Source organism: Papaver somniferum, chromosome 6, assembly GCF_003573695.1.
Source record: "Papaver somniferum cultivar HN1 chromosome 6, ASM357369v1, whole genome shotgun sequence".
In the NCBI taxonomy this organism is placed as follows: Eukaryota; Viridiplantae; Streptophyta; class Magnoliopsida; order Ranunculales; family Papaveraceae; genus Papaver; species Papaver somniferum.
Genome location: NC_039363.1, coordinates 75,573,739 through 75,595,543, shown reverse-complemented (window position 1 = coordinate 75,595,543; position 21,805 = coordinate 75,573,739). Strand labels below are relative to the sequence as shown.

At 39.1% G+C, this 21,805-nt stretch overlaps 1 long non-coding RNA gene across 2 annotated transcripts; it reads left to right on the top strand.

Moving 5' to 3' along the window:
* Positions 1 to 19,315: 19,315 nt before the first annotated feature.
* LOC113288022 lies at positions 19,316 to 20,942 on the top strand. Of its 2 annotated transcripts, XR_003330428.1 has the most exons (3): positions 19,316 to 19,965; positions 20,103 to 20,177; positions 20,472 to 20,942. It is a non-coding gene; the product is annotated as an uncharacterized LOC113288022 (long non-coding RNA). The 2 variants fall into 2 exon arrangements; XR_003330427.1 differs by having other exon boundaries at positions 19,316 to 20,177.
* Positions 20,943 to 21,805: the final 863 nt, after the last annotated feature.

Here is a 21,805-nt window from a genome sequence, read left to right as displayed (position 1 = left end):
ATTCCCTGAGTTTGTTGGTGATGCTTGGTATTTATAGCCCCCTCTGCTCCAGGTATATCTTTACTGTCTTTGGATCCATCGTTTCCTGATATACCTTCCGTACAAATGGTACCTTCGTTCACCGCGTGCTTTATCCAGTCGAACTACGCCACCTCAGCTGACCCACGTTCCTTCGGGAACTTCCCAGCCTCAGTACAGATTGTACCTTCGTTCACCGCTAACCTTTGCCAGTCAGATTCCGCCACGTCACTGCTCTCCACGTGCTTTGGTTATGCGTGTAGATAAGAGATTTTTGCATTTAATGCTGATTAGATGCGTCATCTAACTCTATCCCTTCGCCAGCTGCCTTTCTCTATAATAGGCTTTACTTTATCCATCTTGGCCGTCGAGATATCCCTTCTTGGGATAAGATAAAGTAGATCAGCGAAGGTATCCTCTGCCCCTTATGTTTATCTATATAGCGAGGGATACACAGTTATTCTGTAGGCGACCACTAAGATCGTGACACGTGCTCCGCAGAATGTTGGTATTCACAGTTTGCCCTTTTTCTTTCATATTCTACCGCTTGGTAGGATTCGAAGAAAAACTCACGTAACGCCGCCATTTTTGCACGTACTGATTGGGTGTTCCCCACATGTCCTTTCATGCAATAACTTCCCCTTGAATTTTGGGACGTCCAAATTTTTGGATTCTTCAGCCGCCTATAAGAAGAGAATAAAGAGGAGGAATTTTCATTAACTCCTTTTCTCTCCCTCGAACTATCGCTCTCTGTCTCTTTCACGGAAATTCTTATTTCGCTGTTGATTGTTGATCTTTCTTTAGGTTTGCCAAGGCTCCTGTTCAACACTCGATCATCATATTTAAGTAAGTGATACCCTGCTTCTTCTCTGTCTGTCTGGACTTTCGTCTTGGATTCTCCTTGCTTCGGCTGTGATTAATTGTCAATGACCGCCATTGATGCTCTTGAATGTCTGCATGCGTTATTTGAAACTTTTGTTATGTTTTCCATGTTGCATGAGAACTTGGGTTTACTTCCATTTCGTATTTTGGTGTTAATTTTGCCATGATTTTTCTTTGCCTGCAATCTTTCTTATGGTGATGAATAACCTTTGATTTCGTCTTATGATGGGTTTAAATTTCTTCCCCTGGTTGGTTTAGTTAAACCCATGCCCAAAGTATGCTTGTTTTTGCCCCCAATTCGCTTTTGAGTTGACTGTGATTTTCAGTCCGCCATTATTGATGGGATGTTCTTCCTGCTGGTGTTAGGAATTATGAGACTTTCGAAGAAGCCTATGTGTAAGGGATAAATAACCTCTTCGTCTACTGGTCCACCTCCACGGATGGATCATCCTGATGCTACACCGTCTCCTCCTCTTGAGGATGTTGAGATACCTGCTAGTACTGATATGAATGTGGTCCCTGAGGTCGCTGCGGACCCTGAGGTAGGAGAAGTTGTTGTTGAGGATCTTCCACCTTCTCCTCCTCACTATGAGATTCACGGGATTCAGCTGCGTGACAAGGATAACTATGCTCACCTATCTTTAGCTGAGATCACCAAATCTTTTCGCCTCCATAAGTTTGAGATTTCCTTTGTTAATGGCCCCGATGTTCTTATTGAGTCCCTGATCCGGAGTTCTCCTTATGATGAGAACAACCTTCTGATTAGTGATGTCCAGCTGGCCGCAAGTATGCTCCTCCCTTTGTTTAGTAGAAAGGACCCCTTCTACTATGACGTGTTGTCTACCAGGGATGACCCGGTGAACAAGACTCAGGTCCGAGGAGTTATGCAGTATATTGGTAATTACTGGCATGCCCTTCGTGAGAGTTGGTACCGTAGTAAGGGAAAGACCACTTTGAAGTCTTATGACCCCTTTGCTGATGGGAGGTCTAAGAAAGATGATTATACCCCTGCAAACTTCAATGCTACGTATGCTGATGCTATTCAGAAGAGTAATATTCTTCCTTGGAGTGTTGGCCCTCGTCGCATCCATGTTACTGCTAGGAAAATTAGGGAAGGTAACAACCTTCGTCTGCTGGAGGATATTGATAAGACTGGTTTGACTGTTATCCCTTATTCTGCTAGGCTACCTTTGCCGAAGTCTGACCGCATCCGTCTTGATCATGATGATCGCTGGGCTCGTACCCCCCTTCGTGTGGTGGATTCTTGGGCCTACGGTTTTACTACCGCGGATCCCAACGTCCCTCGTACAACTCTTTCTTGCCTGAAAAATATGATGGATATCAGCCTTGGGTCTTCAACCCTGCTACTTCTTATGAGGTAACCTTCGTTTTCCTAGAAGGTTTTTTGTTTTGTGCCTTTTTGTAGCCTTTGTTTAGTATTCTGATGACTTTTTTCTGTAGCCTGCCCCTACTTCTTCTGCTGGAACTTCTCCAGGGTCTGCTGCTAGGACTGCTCTGGGTTCTGTTAGTAATTCCGTAGCCACCATGATTAGGAAGAGAAAGGCTTCGGTTGAAACAGCTACGCCAACACCTGCGGAGGTAAGGATCGTTGCCATACCTTTGTGTTTTTAGGTTCCTTAGTATCTTTCCCCTGATCTTCAGATGGCGCATGTGTTTATCCGCAGTCCTCTAAGAAAAAGGGCAAGTTGAAGGGTGTTATTGATCTTGAGGAGTCTGATGAAGACCCCAAAGATGATGAGGAGGTGTCGGATGACGAAGATATGGAGGACATTGAGGATACTGGACTCAACCCTTATTTGGACGATATTGAGGAAGATTTTTCCAAGGGTGACCCCAGTCCCATCCGTGCTGGCTCTGTGGAGGGTGAGAACCTCGTAGTTGGTGGTGATGTTCCATTGGTGAGTCCTGTTAGTATTCAAGCTCCAGCTCCTACTTCGCTTCCAAAGGTACCCTCGTTTTCTGCCCCCAGCGATGCACTGTATGTTGTCTCGGTTACTACTGAGGCTGTTGTTGTAGCTTCCAAGAGTCTTCCTTCATCTCCTGCTACTTCGTTTAAATCTAGTGGTTCGTTTTCCAAGGGTGTTTCCCGCGTAGTGAAGGTTAGTAGCTCGGTCTCTTAGTCGAAGAAAAGGATTGTGCTTTCACTGCCCAGTTTCTCCTTCAATGCTACACCCACCTCATTGGGGAGTGCTCAGTCTGTTTCTACTGATCCTATTAGTAAGGTTGTCGGACCTCCGTCTTCGTCACCAGATTGGGTCGTACTGAGTAATCTCCCTTCTGCTGGTGATATGGATTTAGGTGGTGTTCAAGATCTTTCTTCAGTTCCTAGCTCATCCACCATGCCATCTCTCCATCGTGGTGAGGGCTCGGTACTCGCGCCCCACGCTTGCTCCCAAGTGATTAGTGTATCCGTTGCTGGATCTGAGAAGGGTAAGTTACCTGAGAGTTTGAACCTTATGAGTTCTTACGATGCTATTCTTGAAGCCATCCTGCGGGATTCAAAAGGTCTTTTTTCTGCTGAGGTTGATCGTCACCATCTATCTGGTTCTTTGGAGATAGCTTCGCAGCTGGACATCCTGTCTGCTCAGTATCGTGTGGCTAAGGATATTTTCTTTGACCCGGACTGCCTTCGCTCTAGTCAGAGCTTTGGTGAAATCCGCAGGGGTAGCATCCAAGAGATGGAGGCCTTCATGGACACATATGTTGATTTTCTTCCCCGTCTTTCGGTGTTTTCAGTAAGTGATTTCTTACTTGACTGTTTCCTGCTTTGCTTGAACCTTCGTTTATTCTTATGCTTCGTTGTTTGCATCTTTGCAAACAAATAGATGTGGGATGTACCTTGTTCAAGTTTTATAGGGCTAAGTGTACTCACTTGAATGCCCTGTTGGACCGTGCTTGTCAAGAAGATACCTTTGCTGGTGCACATCAACCTTCATCCAGTGATACTGCTTCTGATGCTAGGATATCTTCGTTGGAGGATGATTTGATAAATACTCAAAGATCCTTGGAGGCTTGTTTGCTGGACCTTGGGAGAGCTAACAATTCTTCTAGAGTTGCTGAGGATGGGCGCAAAGATGCTGATTCTGCTTTGGCTGCTGAGTCCTCCAGAGCCATAGGTTCGTTTCTTTTTTCCCTTAGCTTCGTTTTGGTTTATGTTTGATTGCATAGTCCTGAGTCATCCTGCGCCTGTCAGCTGGTAGCCCTAGTGAGCTTAGACATCTCCGGGAACATGTATCCAAGTTGACCTCCGATGTTTGGTATTATCATAAGAATTCTGATAGGCTGATGAACGTGACAGTTCATAACGAGGCCCAACTATCTCTCGAATCTGCTCATAACGAAAATCTCGTGAAGCAGATGGCTTTGCTTCGTGAGGAATGTGACGAGGCCCTTAAGTGGAAAGAGGGTCTCATCTTAAAGAAAAAGGAGGGTATTGCCTTAGTCGAGAGACGCCTCTCAGCTCAAGAAATCACCCTCAAGAAATATCATGCAGATTTTGAAGATGCTTGTGATTCGTTGGCTAAGGTTACTGTAGAGCGTAATGTTTTGTCTTCTGAGGTCTATGTAGTGCCCCCTAATCTAGCAGCTGACTAATCCAATAGTTTAACTAAATAAGAGGCACTAAAAATCTAATCATTTACTTAAACATTCAATTAGGAAATCTTCTACAAAACTTAACTCAAAACTAGACCCGCTCTGAAACAGATATACAAGAACTCCTCTCAAATGATACATATCCAATAGTGAGTTGATTTACAAATAAAATATAAACACAAAATAAACATAGCGGAAGCAATATAAATAACGTAATCAACTCCTCGAAGCTTTCGCTGCGCAACTCTGCACATCTTGACCTGTCTCTGAAACTGAAAGTGGGAATGGGTGAGCGCATCATCCCTAAAAGGGGTGCCCCGTAGGAATAACATTTAACTTTCATGCAGTCATTGGAAATGATTTGAAAACATCTCTTGTTTTCCCTAAACACTAATCACAACCAATTTCACAGAGGTAAACAATCATGTATATGGAACTAACTTCTTCCAAAAAATATATAATATGGTGACTCGTCCCGCACTTAGATAGCTATATGGTGAACTCGTCCCGCACCTATTAAGCATAGCTCGAAAGTGAGTAGTATAAATGAAGGAGCAGTACCTATATACCACAGATGGAAATTCTCATTTCTAAACAATCAAATGGAAATAATTATTTCCCAAACAATTCATAAAGACATATAAAGCATTGCAATTCCTTTCCAAGCAGTGGAAAGATTAAAATAAATAACAGAACTTTCGTAAATCAAAGTTGAACAATGCATGGAAAGCACAATCAGACAATGCATGAATTTGTTAAACATAAACTTTTGTAAAGAAAACAACAATAATAAAAAAATACCTAAATAAAGATTCCCACCCCTTGTGACGACAAGTCATGCCTACCTCGAAATCCACGATCCACTGGTTCATCCTTTGAATCGAGCGTTGTTAATATAGACTAACTGTTAATCACACAAAAATCTAAAAATCTAACCAAAGTGACTCATACAAGAATCATATAGTTCTATCTAATGGTCCTAAGCCCATTTATGACTTTACACATTATATATCTCTATATTTAGCATATCTAAGGTTTACTAACTCTATTGGGTTAATTCCATAGTTCACTAGCTAGGTCAAAAGAGTATCTACAACTTTGTAGAAGAAGCCAAGGGCTAATTCGGACCATAAGTGGTCCAAAACATTAAGATATGAAAACTAACTCTAAACCCAAGTCCACTAATCTGGCCCACTAACTCAAGGCCTGGTCCAACTTAGTCAACTAGCGGTCACTAACTGTCAAACTAACGGTCACATGTCAACTAACAATCAACGTCTAAGTCCAAGTCAAGTAGATGGCCAACTGGATCAATTCGGTCAAGGTATACTGAGTCAAGTCTGGTCAGGTCGGGTCACCGAGTTAACTCAGTCAGAAGACTGATTCAGGTAATTCAACTATACATTTAACTGAGTCAGATAGACTAGGTCGAGTCAGCTAAGCTAAAGAACTCAGACTCTAGCACAAATCATAACTCAAATACAACCTAAACTCCTCATTTATCTTCACAATTTAATCACTTGATTCACTCAAAATCAAATCTCGAATCATCTCTGGGTTCACTAGCAGGAGAAAGAAGAAGAAGAAGAAAGAAGAAGAAGACGAAAACGAGAAGAAAGAAGAAGAAGAAAAGAGAGTAAATATCTTCTCCGTTCGAATGAGATAAGACCAAAGTTGGTTAATGGGACTCTCTTCAAAAGGATAAGGGAAGCCGGGTCTGCCAAATCACAAAATAACTATTTTTCCATTCACATGATTCTGAAGATATCTTCTTCGTATGGTACCCGATTGACACGTTCGAGTAGTCCACTTCGCATAACTTTTCGATACCTATTCAATGATATTAGTTCCATATCTCGTTGTCACGTTAATTTCTAATAACTAACTTTCGAGTTACACGAATCAAGTAATTAGCGGCTAAATCGTCTCTTGACTAGTCTAATAACGTTTACGAGCTTGAGGGTCTTTACATTTTCCCCACCTTATAAATTTTCGTCCTCGAAAATCGAACCATCCTTCTATTCTTCAGAAACTCCCCACCTTATAAAATAAACTTATCTCTTGTCTAAGCGCAAACAATAAGAAATTAAGCACAAACCTGTATGGCTTTCTACAACAAAAATTTGTGGCTCTAGGTTCAAAATACTAATTTCCATTTCAATAAGTTACTGGTTCTAATTACAAGAGTAAATACTCTATAAATAAGTTTCCAAGTAACATTTGGGATCTATCAGTCCACTAAAAGAAGCAAGTCTCCCTTCAATGCCTAGTGATACAAAAATGCAGTTGCCCTGTCTAGGTTCATGACTCCTGACAATGCCTACCTACGTAACAAGTATCACCCGAACACATCAGAGTTACCAACCTCACTATTCCCCAGTGCTGGATTAACTAAATGTTAATTTATTAAGATTAATTAATCTCTGAACTATTATCGTAATCGGTGTAAGTCTTATAAATTTACTTCGCAAAATATATAAATAGTTTTCAGATTTTTAAATAATTTAATCATCAAAATTTATTTCGTTTATTTCTTTTACCAATATAAGTAATCTGAATTCGATTTTATTTCAATTTAGAATATATGATGTTTTTAACTTTGCTGTAATATTATATATATATTTTTTTAAATTCATGTACTACTTAACAATAACTTAATGTTATATCGATTATTCAAATGTTACTATTATCATATCCAATGTATCTATTTGTTTATTTCACTATGTGACTTGATGTATGTAAATAACCGCTAACAGTTTTTTTATAGTTGCCTGGTATTAATATTTTATTACTTTTACATTTATTTGTTATTTCTTAGATCGATAAAAGTCAATCGTGATTAATCATAATGCCAGGTTTAATTACTAATACTATATTTGATTTAATCTAACTTTATTTCCTTAATTTTATATTATTGCTAAGTGATCCTTAAGTTGTACTATTAATAAAATTTATATTTTGCTATTGCTATCCTATAATTATTACCCAAATAATATTTATAATAAGCTTAAATTTTATAATAATGAGTATTATATAGTTTTAGTTTATTATTCGCCTATCTAATCACAAACTCTAGTCTTAATTATACTATCATTTTCATTATTCTTAAGTTAATAGTCCAGTTGGTACACTAAGCCTTAATCTTCTAAATATAACTCTACATCACACAAAGATTAATAAATAGATTTTGTTTATTCAGATTGAATCCGTATACTATATCTTGTTAAATATTGGCGTTGGTAATTTAATATGATTTATATTTGAGTCTGCATAAATTATAACGTACCCTAATAGTCTTTAGATTTTGGTATCAATAATATGTATCTTATTCATAGGCAAATTATTCTCATTTAAGTCTAATTTTGTACCAACCACTCAAGTACTATAAGTATCACTTTATGCGTATAATTTAGTGGTGAATCATTTATCAGACTAAAGGTAATCTGGGTGTAAGATCGTTAACAAGTTTAGTCTTTATTTTATGCATTCTATGACTCCACGTTTTTAATCCTACCTAATATGTCTTATATTAACTATTTGGTTTAAACACAAAACATTTAATTCTAATTTATTATTAGTTAACTTTGCCAAACTTAACCGTAGATAAGGACTAATAATTTTTCATAGCTATTTAATCCTAACCCTTATTTTATTATTATATATTTGTTAATGAGATTTTAGTTTAAGTTATGCTAAATTTCTAACAGTTTAACTTTGTCATACTAGTTTCCATTTCAAATGATGATTGAATCTATTTAGGAAGAAGGATCCTATCAATATATGAATTTATTTTGCTTTAATTCTAGTATTACACTAAGCATCTGAATACCATTATTATTGCGATGTGTCTAATTTTTTCATTTTAAAGATTTACCAGATTATTTGCTAGCCCAAAGATAATTTCGGTACAAGGTTACTAACAAGTTAGTCTTTTTTTTGTTCGTGCGTTATATCCTCACTTTCTTAAGTCTAGCGCCTAATAAGTAATTTAACTGTAGATAAGTGTTAGTAATTTTCCATATTATTTAACTAGCATAATTATTATTTTTATCATTATATATCTTCATTGAAATTTTAGTTAATTTAAGTTCAATATAATACTAATTGATAAATGCTAACGTTGCTTTATTAATATTTATAATATTTTTTATTATTAACATTGATGGTCGAACTATTATTCTAACTATTCTTACAAATATTATTAAGTCCCAAAAATATTATCAACATTTATGTAATAATTATTTGTTTACTCTTCATATAAGTCAATGTGTTCAGTAAGTTTCTATGTGACTTTCAAGATTTATCAATAATACTAATCTTATTATTTCTATAGTATTAGATTGTTTTCGTGTTTGTACTTTTTAGATTAATTATTTTCAAATCCTGATTAGCTAAAGTTATTGGTGTACCTTATAATTTTTACTTCATTACATATACAAACAAACAAACAATCAAATTAATCAATCAAATAATTGTTTTAATTATTGATAGCTTTTAGTGATTAAGATTTATCTCACAAACCCAACCCAGATCTAAACTAATCTATTAATTTCACTAACTGGCACTGGCTATTATCTACTATTTCCCATGTAAGATCTAATAGTGAGCTCTGATACCAACACTATGTAAAGACCATCAAGCTCGTCAACGCTATTAGACTAGTCAAGAGACGATTTAGCCGCTAATTACTTGATTAGTGTAACTCGAACGTTAGTTATTAGAAATTAATCTAACAACGATCTAGATACGAAACTAATATCATTGAATAGGTATCGAAAAGTTATGCGAAGTGGACTACTCGAACGTGTCAATCGGATACCGTACGAAGAAAATATCTTCAGAATCATGTGAAGGGAAAAATAGCTATTTTGTTATTTGGCAGACCCGGATTCCCTTATCCTTTTGAAGAGAGTCCCACTAACCAACTTTGGTCTTATCTCATTTGAACGAAGAAGATATTTACTCTCTTTTCTTCTTCTTTTTTCTTCTCGTTTTCGTCTTCTTCTTTCTTCTTCTTTCTCCTGCTAGTGAACCGAGAGATGATTCGAGATTTGATTTTGAGTGAATCAAGTGATTAAATTATGAAGATAAATGAGGAGTTGAGGTTGTATTTGAGTTATGATTTGTGCTAGAATCTTAGACTGAGTTCTTTAGCTTAGCTGACTCGACCTAGTCTATCTGACTCAGTTAAATGTATAGTTGAATTACCTGAATCAGTTTTCTGACTGAGTTAACTCAGTGACCCGACCTGAACAGACTTGACTCGGTATACCTTGACTGATTTGACCCAGTTGACCATTGACTTGACTTGGACTTAAACGTTGACTGTTAGTTGACATGTGACCGTTAGTTGACTAAGTTGGACCAGGCCTTGAGTTAATGGGCCAGATTAGTAGACTTGGGTTTAGAGTTAGTTTTCATATCTTAATGTTTTGGACCACTTATGGTCCGAATTAGCCTTTGTCTTCTTCTACAAAGTTGTAGATACTCTTTTGACCTAGCTAGTGAACTATGGAATTAACCCAATAGAGTTAATAAACCTTAGATATGCTAAATATAGAGATATATAATGTGTAACGTCATAAATGGGCTTAGGACCATTAGATAGAACTATATGATTCTTGTATGAGTCACTTTGGTTAGATTCTTAGATTCTTGTGTGATTAACAGTTAGTCTATATTAACAACGCTCGATTCAAAGGATGAACCAGTGGATCGTGGATTTCGAGGTAGGCATGACTTGTCGTCAAAAGAGGTGGGAATCTATATTTAGGTATTTTGTGATTATTGTTGTTTTCTTTACAAAAGTTTATGTTTAACAAATTCATGCATTGTCTGATTGTGCTTTCCATGCATTGTTCAACTTTGATTTACGAAAGTTCTGTTATTTCTTTTAATCTTTCCACTGCTTGGAAAGGAATTGCAATGCTTTGTTTGTCTTTATGAATTGTTTGGGAAATAAGTATTTCCATTTGATTGTTTAGAAATGAGAATTTCCATCTGTGGTATATAGGTACTGCTCCTTCATTTATACTACTCACTTTCGAGCTATGCTTAATAGGTGCCGGACGAGTTCACCATATAGCTATCTAGGTGTGGGACGAGTCACCATATTATATATTGTTTGGAAGGAGTTAGTTCCATATACATGATTGTTTACCTCTGTGAAATTGGTTGTGATTAGTGTTTAGGGAAAACAAGAATTGTTTTCAAATCATTTCCAATGATTGCATGAAAGTTAAATGTTATTCCTACGGGGCACCCCTTCTAGGGATGATGTGCTCATCCATTCCCACTTTCAGTTTCAGAGACAGATCAAGATGTGCAGAGTTGCGCAGCGAAAGCTTCAAGGAGTTGATTACGTTATTTAGATTGCTTCCACTATGTTTATTTTGTGTTCATATTTTATTTGTAAATCAACTCACTATTGGATATGTATCATTTGAGAGGAGTTCTTGTATATCTGTTTCAGAGCGGGGCTAGTTTTGGGTTAAGTTTTGTATAAGATTTCCTAATTGAATGTTTAAGTAAATGATTTAGATTTTTAGTGCCTCTTATTTAGTTAAACTCTTGGATTAGTCAGCTGCTAGCTTAGGGGGCGCTACAGTCTGCTCTCAACTGAGGAGGCCTTGTATTGTCTTCTTTTCTTAAAACACTGCTTCGTGATGGTTTAAACCTTCTTTATCTGCAACCTTTTAAGACATGTCAGTCGTATTTTGGTAACATTATTACTTTATCTATGTTATTGCATAAATATTTTCTTTATAGACGTATTGTGTCTAATTTATCGCACATCCAAGTTATCACAATGTGCTAAGGTATGTTTAACCTTGGGTGGAACATTCATCGTCCTAAGTATCCTTTATCCAGAAGGTACCGTGGTGGCGAAGGCTCCTACGTGGGCAATAGTTTTCCTGTAACCCTACGCGTCCAGCGCGAAGACTGCTTTACTTCGACAAGGTATCTCTATAGGGGATATGTTACTTTTTCTTATTTCCTCATGAAGGAAACTGTCGTCCCGAGGATCCGAGTATTGACATATGCGCAGTTATGTCTTGCCTTGTCTCATCGTCAATCCTGACGGAGGGTGTCTATTCTAACCCAATTGTATTTACCGAAACTAAAAGGTTTCTTTCATTGATTAATCAGGGATAAAACATGGTGGGCTAAGGCCCGTTCCTTTCTTCTCCTAAGTAATCACCATTCTCTTGCTGGTAGTACTTTTTTAGGCACATTGCATTCCAAGGGTGTTGTAATACTTCACCTTTTAGGGTTCTTAGGTAGTAAGACCCTTTTCCAGAGACATCATGTATGATTTAAGGCCCGTCCCATTTTTGAGCTAGCTTTCCCCACTCCTTCTTTCTTTGATACGGTGGAATCTGTCGTAGCACATATTCCTCGACTACAAAGTTTCTTGGGATGACTCGTTTATTGTATTCCCGAGCTAGCCTTCTTTGATAATTCACCATCTTTTGTAAGGTCACTTCTCTTCTTTCTTCGAGATCATCTAGCTTTTTCAGCATTAGGTCTGTTGTTAGATTCTTCTCTCATGCCTCCGTTTTTGTTTTTGGAAGTATTATCTCCGTTGGGATGACCGCTTCGGCTTCGTAGGTCAGCAAGAATGGAGTTTCTCCCGTAGATTCCCTTCTTGTAGTTCGGTAGGCCCATAACACGTTGTGTAGTTGTTCGCACCATCTTTTATTGTATGCTCCTAGATTTTTCTTCAAGTTCATTGCTATTGTTTTGTTGGTCGCCTCAGCTTGCCCGTTGCTCTTAGGGTATATAGGAGTGGACTTGTTTTTCTGGATGTTGAAAGTATTGAACAACATGTCGATGTTCTTTCCTTGCATCTATTTGCCATTGTCGGAGACTATTGCAGCTGGTATTACGAACCTGCATATGATTTTCTCAAACAAGAACTTAAAGACATCCATGTCCCTTATTCTTGCCAAAGCCTATGCTTCTACCCATTTGGTGAAATAATACGTAGCCACAATAAGATATCTTCTCTTCGAGGTTCCCTCTATCAAGGGTCCGACAATATCCACCCCCATTTGACAAATGGCCAAGGGATGATGATCGAGTTTAGCTCCATTGTTGGTGCTTTGATTTTCCTGGAAAAGTGTTGGCATCTTTCACATCGCTTAGCCACGTTCTTTGAGTCTTCGTCCATGCTTAGCCAGTAGTATCCTTGCGTTTTGTCTTTGAACGCCAAGGACCTTCTTCTGCTATAGTTGCCGGCATCTCCGCTGTGTATGTCGTGGAGTATTTTCCTTCCTTCGGTTCGTGAGAGGCACCACATCAGAGGTCCAAGAAATGACCTCCTATACAGTATCCCATCGCGAAGGTTGTATATTGTTGCTTTTGATTCGAGTTTCCGAGCCTCTTTGACATCTGTCGGTAAGGTACCTTTGGCGAGGTATTGGTGAATTGGAATCCTCCAATCATCATCCGTTTCATCTTCGTTGTCTCCGTCTGACATGGATTGATCTTTTTCAGACTCTTCGGCTTCGTTATCTAGTTCTCTTACTCCTTCGTCTTCTTTTTCTTTCTCAGCTTGTCTCATGGCTCGAGTTTGAACGACCAAAGCCTCCTCAGTGCCTGAGATGGGTCCTTCTATTGAAGGCTCATGTATTCTTCCAATTTGTACGGCGGTGGTGTTTCTGTACCTTAGCATTGATGATATGAATGCTAAGACATTTGCGTGTCTGTTATCCTTTCGACGGACTGTTACATTGCTGATCTTTGACGCGTGCTCTTGAGCTAGCTTTATATACGAAGATAGCACTGAATCCAAGGTTTGTTATTTGAGTTCGATTTGTCTAATGACCAACTGCGAGTCACTAGTCAAATGAACATCTGACAAGCCTATCTCTCATGCCAAGCTTAGACCGTGTATGACCGCCTCGTATTCTGTGATGTATTGGTGTATTGTTCGAATTCTAACCTGAATGCATAGATGAGCCGGTCTACGGTAGAGGTTTTTATTACAATCCCAATGCCCGCGCCTTCTCCATTGGAGGAGCCATCTACGAATATTTCTCATCTTCATGAGTTCTGAGGTTCTAACAGGTCCTCTGGATCTTGCTTGTCTTCCTCCATTCCTGGGATATCGTCTATCTTTGCTTCATCGCTGAGAGGTAGGTCCGCCAAAAATTCTTCTAAGATTTGTGATTTCTCAGAATTCCTGGTTTCAAAGATGATGTGGAACTGTTTGATCATGGCATTCCATTTTTCCACCCTTCCAATCTTTTCCGTGTTGTCGAGGATTTGACCTATCCGATCCTTCATGAAGACTCAGATGGTATGTGCATCAAAATATATATTTAGTTTTTGTGTTGCCACTACTAAGGCATATATAAGCTGCTCCACCTTGGTGTAGTTACGCTCCGCTGAACTGAGTGTCTTGCTGATGTAGTATATGGGTTTTTGTCCTTGTCCTTGGTATCGTACCAATACTGCACTTACACCGTAGCTTGTTGCTGCTACGTACAAGGTGAGAATTTCACCTGGCTCCGGCTTCTGTAGGATGGGCACTTAAGCCAAGTATTCCTTGATCTTCTGGAAGGCTTGGTCACACTCCTTGGTCCACATGAACCTTCTTCCTTTCCTTAGTGTATCGAAAAATGCTTTGCATTTATCCGATGATCTTGCTATGAATCTTCCCATGGAGGCTAAGATTCAATTTAGCTTTTGTACTCCTTTTAGTGTTTGTGGAGATGGCATTTCCATTATTTATTTGACCCTTTCGGGGTCCACTTATATTCCTCGCTTAGTTACCAAGTACCCTAGGAATTTTCCTGAGGTTACTCCAAATGTGCACTTTTCCGGATTTACTTTCATGTGAAAGTTTCTCATGGCTTCAAATATCTCCCTTAGGTCTGACATGTGATTTTTCGCCTCTTTGCTCTTGACTAGCATGTCGTCCACGTAGACCTCTAGTATCTTGCCTATCCATGGACTAAAATATCTTGTCTATCAATTGCTGGTATGTTGTCCCCGCGTTCTTTAGTCCAAAAGGCATCCTTGTATAAGAATACAAGCCTCGTGGGGTAAAGAACGCAGTATGCTTCTGGTCTTCTTCTGCAAGGGAGATTTGGTTGTAACCAGAGTAGCCATCCATGAAGGATAGCCTATGGTGACCTTCGGTTGCGTTGACCAGTTGGTCAATACTTGGCAGCGGGTAGCTGTATTGGGGCATGCCTTGTTGAGATTTCTAAAATCGATGCAGATTTGTACGCCTCCGTTCTTCTTAGGTAGGATTACCATATTGGATATCCACGTGGGATACTTGACTTCTCGTATGAATCCTGCTGCTAGTAGTTTTTGCAATTCCTTTTCTACCGCTTCTTGGTACATATCTGCCACCTTGCGGATACGTTGCTTGAATTGTGGCATTTTTGGTTTGAGCCGAAGATGGTGGGAGACCAAATTCGGATCAATTCCTGGTGTGTCTTCCATCGACCATGCAAAGACATCTGCGTAGTACCGTAGTAGCCTTTGTAGTTGCATCTCCTCGTCTTCTTTTAGCAAAGTTCCGATGTTGATCATCTTTGGTTCCTCCTCGGTGCTGATGTTCATTTTCTTTGTTGGTTCCACTGGAGAGAAGGTTTTCTTCTGAGGTCGTAGAGGAGTGCATTTCTGTAATTTTCATTTGGCGGAAACGTTTTCCCCTGGAGTGGCGGAGGTGCTTGCCTCCAGAACTGAGGTGGCTTCGGGTACTAAGAAGGCTCCGTCCTTCACTTCTTTGGTGTTCGCCTTTCGTCTTTTTCTTTCATGTTGTTGGGAAGCAACTCTTTCTTTGTTGAGTCTGACCTCTACCAGATTGCACAGCCTTGCGTCTTGCTGGTCACCTTTGATTTCCATTTGACCCATAGGTGTAGGGAATCGAAGGTACTGATGATATGTTGAATTTGTTCCTCGCAGTCGATGGACCCATAGCCTTCCCATGATTACGTTGTGTGGCGAAAGTGCTTCCACAACGCAGAACCTTGTATTGGTTACTAGGGGTCCGGCACGCACATGTAAGACAATTTCTTCTTTTGGTCTAGATACTTCTCCATTGGAACCGTATATTGTGCAAGTGGATGAATCCATTTGCTCAGCTGTCAAACCCATACGTAGGTAAGGTTCATAGAATAATACATTCAATGAGATGCCCCCATCGATGAGGACCTTTGTGGCATTCCATCCGTGTATAGGAAGAGTGATCACAAGTGGGTCATTGTGCATATCAACTTCTTGATTGACATCCCTTGTTGAGAATGTTAATGGCGTATCCATACATTCTTCCCAAGTGCTAGTAGGTGGTCCGCTCAGCTTGAATACCTCGTGGTCTTCTAGTTTTCTCCTGTTTCGAGCTAACTCGAGGATGTCTTCGAGTAGCTCCTCCTGACCTCCGCTGGAGAAGGTAACCATGTTGATGTATTTGCCGTCTGAGGTAGTTCTACCCTTTTCTTGGGGGCTACCTCAATATCAGCTGGTTGTATCTGCACGTACTCCATGAACTTGCCTTCGTCTATGAATCTCTAGATCGTGTTCCTTAAGTGATAGCATGTATCAGTTGTATGACCGTACTACTGGTGGTACTCACAGTATTCCTTAGCCTCCTTTGTTTTATCCGGTTGCTTTCCCCTGGTGTTAGGGTACGGAAAACCCGGCTTCGCTCCTTCCTTGCTTAGAATGTGGGAGAACGTGGTGTTTAGCTTTGTGTAGAATTTATCTACAAATTCTTCTCTTCCTCTTCCTCTGCCTTTGCCATCTCCATATTTGGATCTTTTGTCTCAAGAGATGGTTCTTCCCCCGGCTTCATTTAGCCTCTTAGGTATCTCTGAAATTGGTTCCAGAGAGTTGGCTCGTTGTTGAGTTGTTGTCGTCTTTGCTTGTGCCCTTGGGTTGTCCTTCTGGATTTCTTCAAGTCTGATGTAGAGATATTGGACAACCCTAAGCTCCCTTCGGAATCAAGGGCTCGGTTGTAAAGCTCCACGAAGATGGCTGAGGTTCTGTCAAGTCCATACTTATAGCAATTAATGCTAATTTATGGATTGACTTTCCCGATTGCTTGGCATGTCTTTTTCCACTTGTCTTTGTATTGCATCAATGTATCTCGGGGTACTTTAGCTAAACCAAATAGACTATCCAAACCTGCCTTTGTTGACTTGTTGTTCGTGTATGTCTCCAAGAACACTGTAGACAAATGCTCAAAGGAGTCAATTGAGTTTGCTGGTAAATTGTCATAACATGCCAATGCTGATCCCGTCAAGCTTGTCGGGAAGTACCTACAAAGTACTACCCCATCTCTTTACCAATGGGAAAGGACACGAGTGTAATATCGTAGGTGGGCTGCGGGATCGGATGTACCGTTGTATGCCTGAAACGTAGGTACAGGGCATTTCAGAGGGATGGGTTCCCTCAAAATGCGAAAATACAACGGAGATGTTGTCGCTTCTTGTAGCACCTCTTCTAGTCTTGCGCCTGCGTGTCCTGTTTTTAGTCCTTGTATCTCCTTCCGCATTTTCTCCATTTGCTCCATAATCATGTTCACATTGTGAGCGTCTCTGGAAAATGTCTCGTCTGGATCATGGCGTGTCCTTCTGGCTCCCCCTGCTGGGTTAGCCTTTGGTGGGTTGAGATCCACCCTTCGTATTCCTGAGATAGCTCCGTTCTCACGCCTCTTTAGCGGAGGGTGAGTTTGGGAACCTTCGATTTGTACGTCTAGCATATCCTCTAGGTTCTGGTTCTCCTGGGCCATCACGTGCATTGCATCCTCATGCTCCTTGTTTCGGAGCAGAAAAGCTGCTACTCGTGCTGCCATTTGATATGCATTGTGGATTCCACCACCTTGAGGAGTACTGTCGACCGGATATTCAGAGTTATCCACTTCTTCTTCTAGGACCGGTGCATCGGGATCTATCTGGATTGGAGTTAGGTTTCCTAACCCTCATCCCGTAGGAACTAAGGTTCTGGGTAGCCCTGCGTTAGTCGCAGGTGCTGTGTGACATTGGGATGCTCCGGTAATGGCATGCTGTAAAGTGGTTGTGCTCCCGATGTTTTCCCCATTCTTTCAGCAGGAATAGGTGGCTTGGTAGCAGCTGTTCTTCTTGCTATTTCGCTTTGCCCGTCCTCTACTTCGGTTATCTGATTCACTTGAGATGGCTTTTGAGATCTTCCTCTCGTAACTGCTGGTCGTGAGCTTGTTGGTACATCACTAGGTTTCAGCATGCCTTCGACTTTTGTTATCTTGCGGTTACATAAAAAACGACAAAATTTTCTACTTGGGTGCTTTTGTCAAAAGTAGCACTTAATGCTCTGACACAGAAGACGGCTGAGCCGCTTTTTCAGAAAAAAGACTGAAATGACGTCTGGAAAGATAGGTATTAAATTTCTTATGACACCCTTGTAAAGAACAACCTTAAATGTTGAAAACTAATTTAAAAAGGGTGTCAGATCCCAAAAAACGAGGTTATTAAATGCTTTAGAAGATCTTTTTCCTTAAATCTTACTGAGATTCCTCTGCGGTCAGATGTATTTAGATCTAAAGGATGTCTTGTCGAAAAAGGTTGTTTTAGTATAAAACAAAAGTTTTAACGTTTTGTGAGTACGTTTTTGGAGAAATTTTTGTAGATCTGTAAAATAGAGAGTCTTTAGAGGGTATGAACTCCAAGAAATTACGAAAACATGGACGAACAAATCACTAGAGAGTGCGATTCATCGATGTTGAACTCAGATCTCTTCGTTAAAGAAGATGCGTAAGTTAAAATAAATGACGAAATATGAAAACTCAAGCTGGTGTGCAAAACCTTCTAGCGCCAAACCGTGACTACTAATTTTTCCCATAATCTACGTAATGTATACAACTCAGAGAATCGGATGCTAACTAGTATCGATACCTCTGTTGAACTGATAATACTAAGTAATAAAAGATGTTCAAGATTACAATAGTAACTAAGAACTCAAATATAATGTAAAAGCTACTAAGTTATCAAGAGATACAAGAGATTACGTAGTTTGACTTTTGTCTACGTCCACGAGGTAATGAGTGATTTATTTGTATTAAGTTATGGTGGTTACAAAGATCTTAAATGTTTCCCAAAGTAATAGAGAGAACTCAAGCTTAAGTAAATACTTAAGTTCTAAACATTAAGGAGGTATAAGCTTAAGACTAGATATTTTTTACTAGATATTCAATGCCCTTAGTTTGTTGGTGAGGCTTGGTATTTATAACCCCCTCTGCTCCTGGTATATCTTTGTTGTCTTTGGATCCATCGTTTCCTGATATACCTTCCGTACAAATGGTACCTTCGTTCTTCGCGTGCTTTCACTAGTCGAACTATGCCACCTCAGCTGACCCACGTTCCTTCGGGAACTTCCCAGCCTCAGTACAGATTGTACCTTCGTTCACCGCTAACCTTTGCCAGTCAGATTCCGCCACGTCACTGCTCTCCACGTGCTTTGGTTATGCGTGTAGATAAGAGATTTGTGCATTTAATGCTGATTAGATGCGTCATCTAACTCTGTCCCTTCGCCAGCTGCATTTCTCTAGACTAGGCTTTACTTTATCCATCTTGGCCGTCGAGGTATCCCTTCTTGGGATAAGATAAAGTAAATATGCGAAAGTATCCTCTGTCCCTTAGGTTTTTCTGTATAACGAGGGCTACACAGTTATTCTGTAGACAACCACTAAGATCGTGACACGTGATCCGCAGAATATTCGCATTCCCAGAATGTCTGTATTCGCATAATCTATAATATAAAGCAAAATGATTTGTTCGGTGTAACCAAACTTTTGGTTCAACGATGTAAGGACAAAGGAACTGTCCTTCAATTTTTTCATCAGTGAAAGTTGTGTAAATACTTACAGATGTAAGGGCAATATAGACTAATGCGCTATACGTAATGACGCGATTACCCCTCCGTGTTTTTTGAGTTTCTTTTTGTTTGTGTCGTAGATTTCATCAAAACCAGGGGCAAGTATCTATCTCCATTAATCTTTCTACTGAAACAAAAACGAAGAACAAAAATTCCTCTCTTGAATCCTTTCTTCTTCGTCGAACTTTTCATTTTCATCAATTTCCCACTCTAAATTTCGATTAATCTTTACTAGATTTCGACTTTAGATTACAGAGTTTGGATTTGGTTGATTGAATATTCAATCATCTCTATACTGTAACCCTAAATTCGGAATTGGGTGAATTGATTGAACCACCATCACCATCACTAATTCGTCCTCTGCTTTCTACATCTAAATGGGTGAACTGATTGAAGCACCACCACCATCACCAACTTCAGTCTCTTCTTTCCACACCGCTACCATAAAGTCACCATTAACGGTGTATTTTGATTCAATTCAATTCAATTCACAAACCCTATATACTCACGATACATTCAATTCGATTCTTCGTTTTTAACTTAGAATTGAATTCTGGATATGAGTTGAAGAGTTAATTATGGGTATGGATTGAAAATTTCAGTTAAAAGTTAAAACTTAGAAAATCAAATCCCTTAATTTTCATTTTGGGGTTAACTATTAAATTTGTTTTCTTCCACACTTCTAATCGTTTGTTCATTTTTGCTGTGGATTCTTGAAGGAGCCATGTGTTTATACAAAATTAACTGATCTCTGACTTTCATGTGTTGAACTTACTCAAGGTTGAGGAGTTCAGGTGAGGGTTACATGACTTTCTTATTGAATTTCTTAATCTCAGCTTGCAAATTAAAGGGAAAAAGTCTTTTCTCAGTATGTTAATTTTATTGTTGCTATATTCATTTCCTTTTGAAAATTAATGACGAATTTTGAATTTAGATACTAAGTTTTGGAATTTCAGACTTGGGATTTCGAGTAGTACAATCTCATGCATTGAATTTGTTCCGTTGTTTTGGAATTTGGTTATTGTTCTATCCATGTTTCTGTTGCCATTTTTGATGGAACATCACCTGTTTGCCTAAATGTCTAACAGGATACCAACATTTTTTATTGCATTAACATCTTCTATTACTATTGTGGATGGATTCACTGACTTGTCATCCACGAAGAAGTCCGAGACTTACTGATCTAGCTCCAGTTCTTAGGCTTGAGATTATGAATGGTGTTTACTAAAGTTTAAGAAGGTGTTTTGTGGGAAGTAAGTTGATCTTTAATGGTTTAATTCCATATGAAATTTGCTTTCTTTGGTGGTTTCTAGAAACATATCATGGGTTCATTCTTATGAAGGGATAAACTGGAGGATGCCATAAGTGCTGATGCAATTCAGAGTATGACTTTGGAATGTGAAGTCTTAAGCCTCTAAGAACCATCTCAATGAATAGTATGTGTAAGTCTTCTATTCTTCGCAAAGTACTTTTATCACGCTGCCCCATGACGATAACGAAATAGAGGGCATATTTATCAATGTCAATGAAATGATAACAACTAACTAAGCATTTTTTAACAACCATGTTCACTGTCATCCATCGTGTGCCTAAAGTAGTCATTGTGATCTTAGAAGCACCAGATGGGTACTTCAGGACCAGACCCTGCAATTGTATGATAGTTGGATCTACCGGAAGTTCAAAATATTTTTCATGCTTATACTCATGGTCCATGGACATCAATCTTCCGAGTTCGGCATCAGGACTTATTGCCAGGTCTACTCATGGACATCAATCTTCCGAGTTTGGCATCAGGACTTAGACTATATCAGTTTGTGTTAATTGCAGCATTGAATGGGCACTTGGATTTGGCAGGATTATTCTATTCGGACCTACATTGGTTTTAATTTATGGCTTTGGAGGGAATAGATTGTGTGTTATAGGAATTTCACAGTTTTACACCATACGGAGTGATAAGTCGTCGGTATATCTATGTTACTTGATCGCACTGAATTGAATTGTCACGAATACATTTAGGCACATATATTTGCATTTCCATTTCCTTTCTAAAACAGTGAAAAACAATACATGAATTCATATCTTTACGATTGTTTCTTTTTCAACATTTTGTAGTCTGTGTTATATCATCATAGGGTTTTTGGAGAATGCGGTACTTTTATGTTATTTGTGATACAAATTGGTCTAGGGTTTAACGCGAAGATAAGAAATTGAATGATGGATACATTTATACGTTCAAAAGCAAACCAAATTCTGTGCCATTATGTTGGTGAATATCAACCCGTCATACCGACAAAAGCATTAGTCATAGCACCAGCACCCTTTCCACCCCGTGCCATTATGGCACGGTCAACTAGTATATAAATAGTCAAAAAGACTCATAATGTAAAAATAACATTTCAGTAATAGATATTTTACTTTGTAC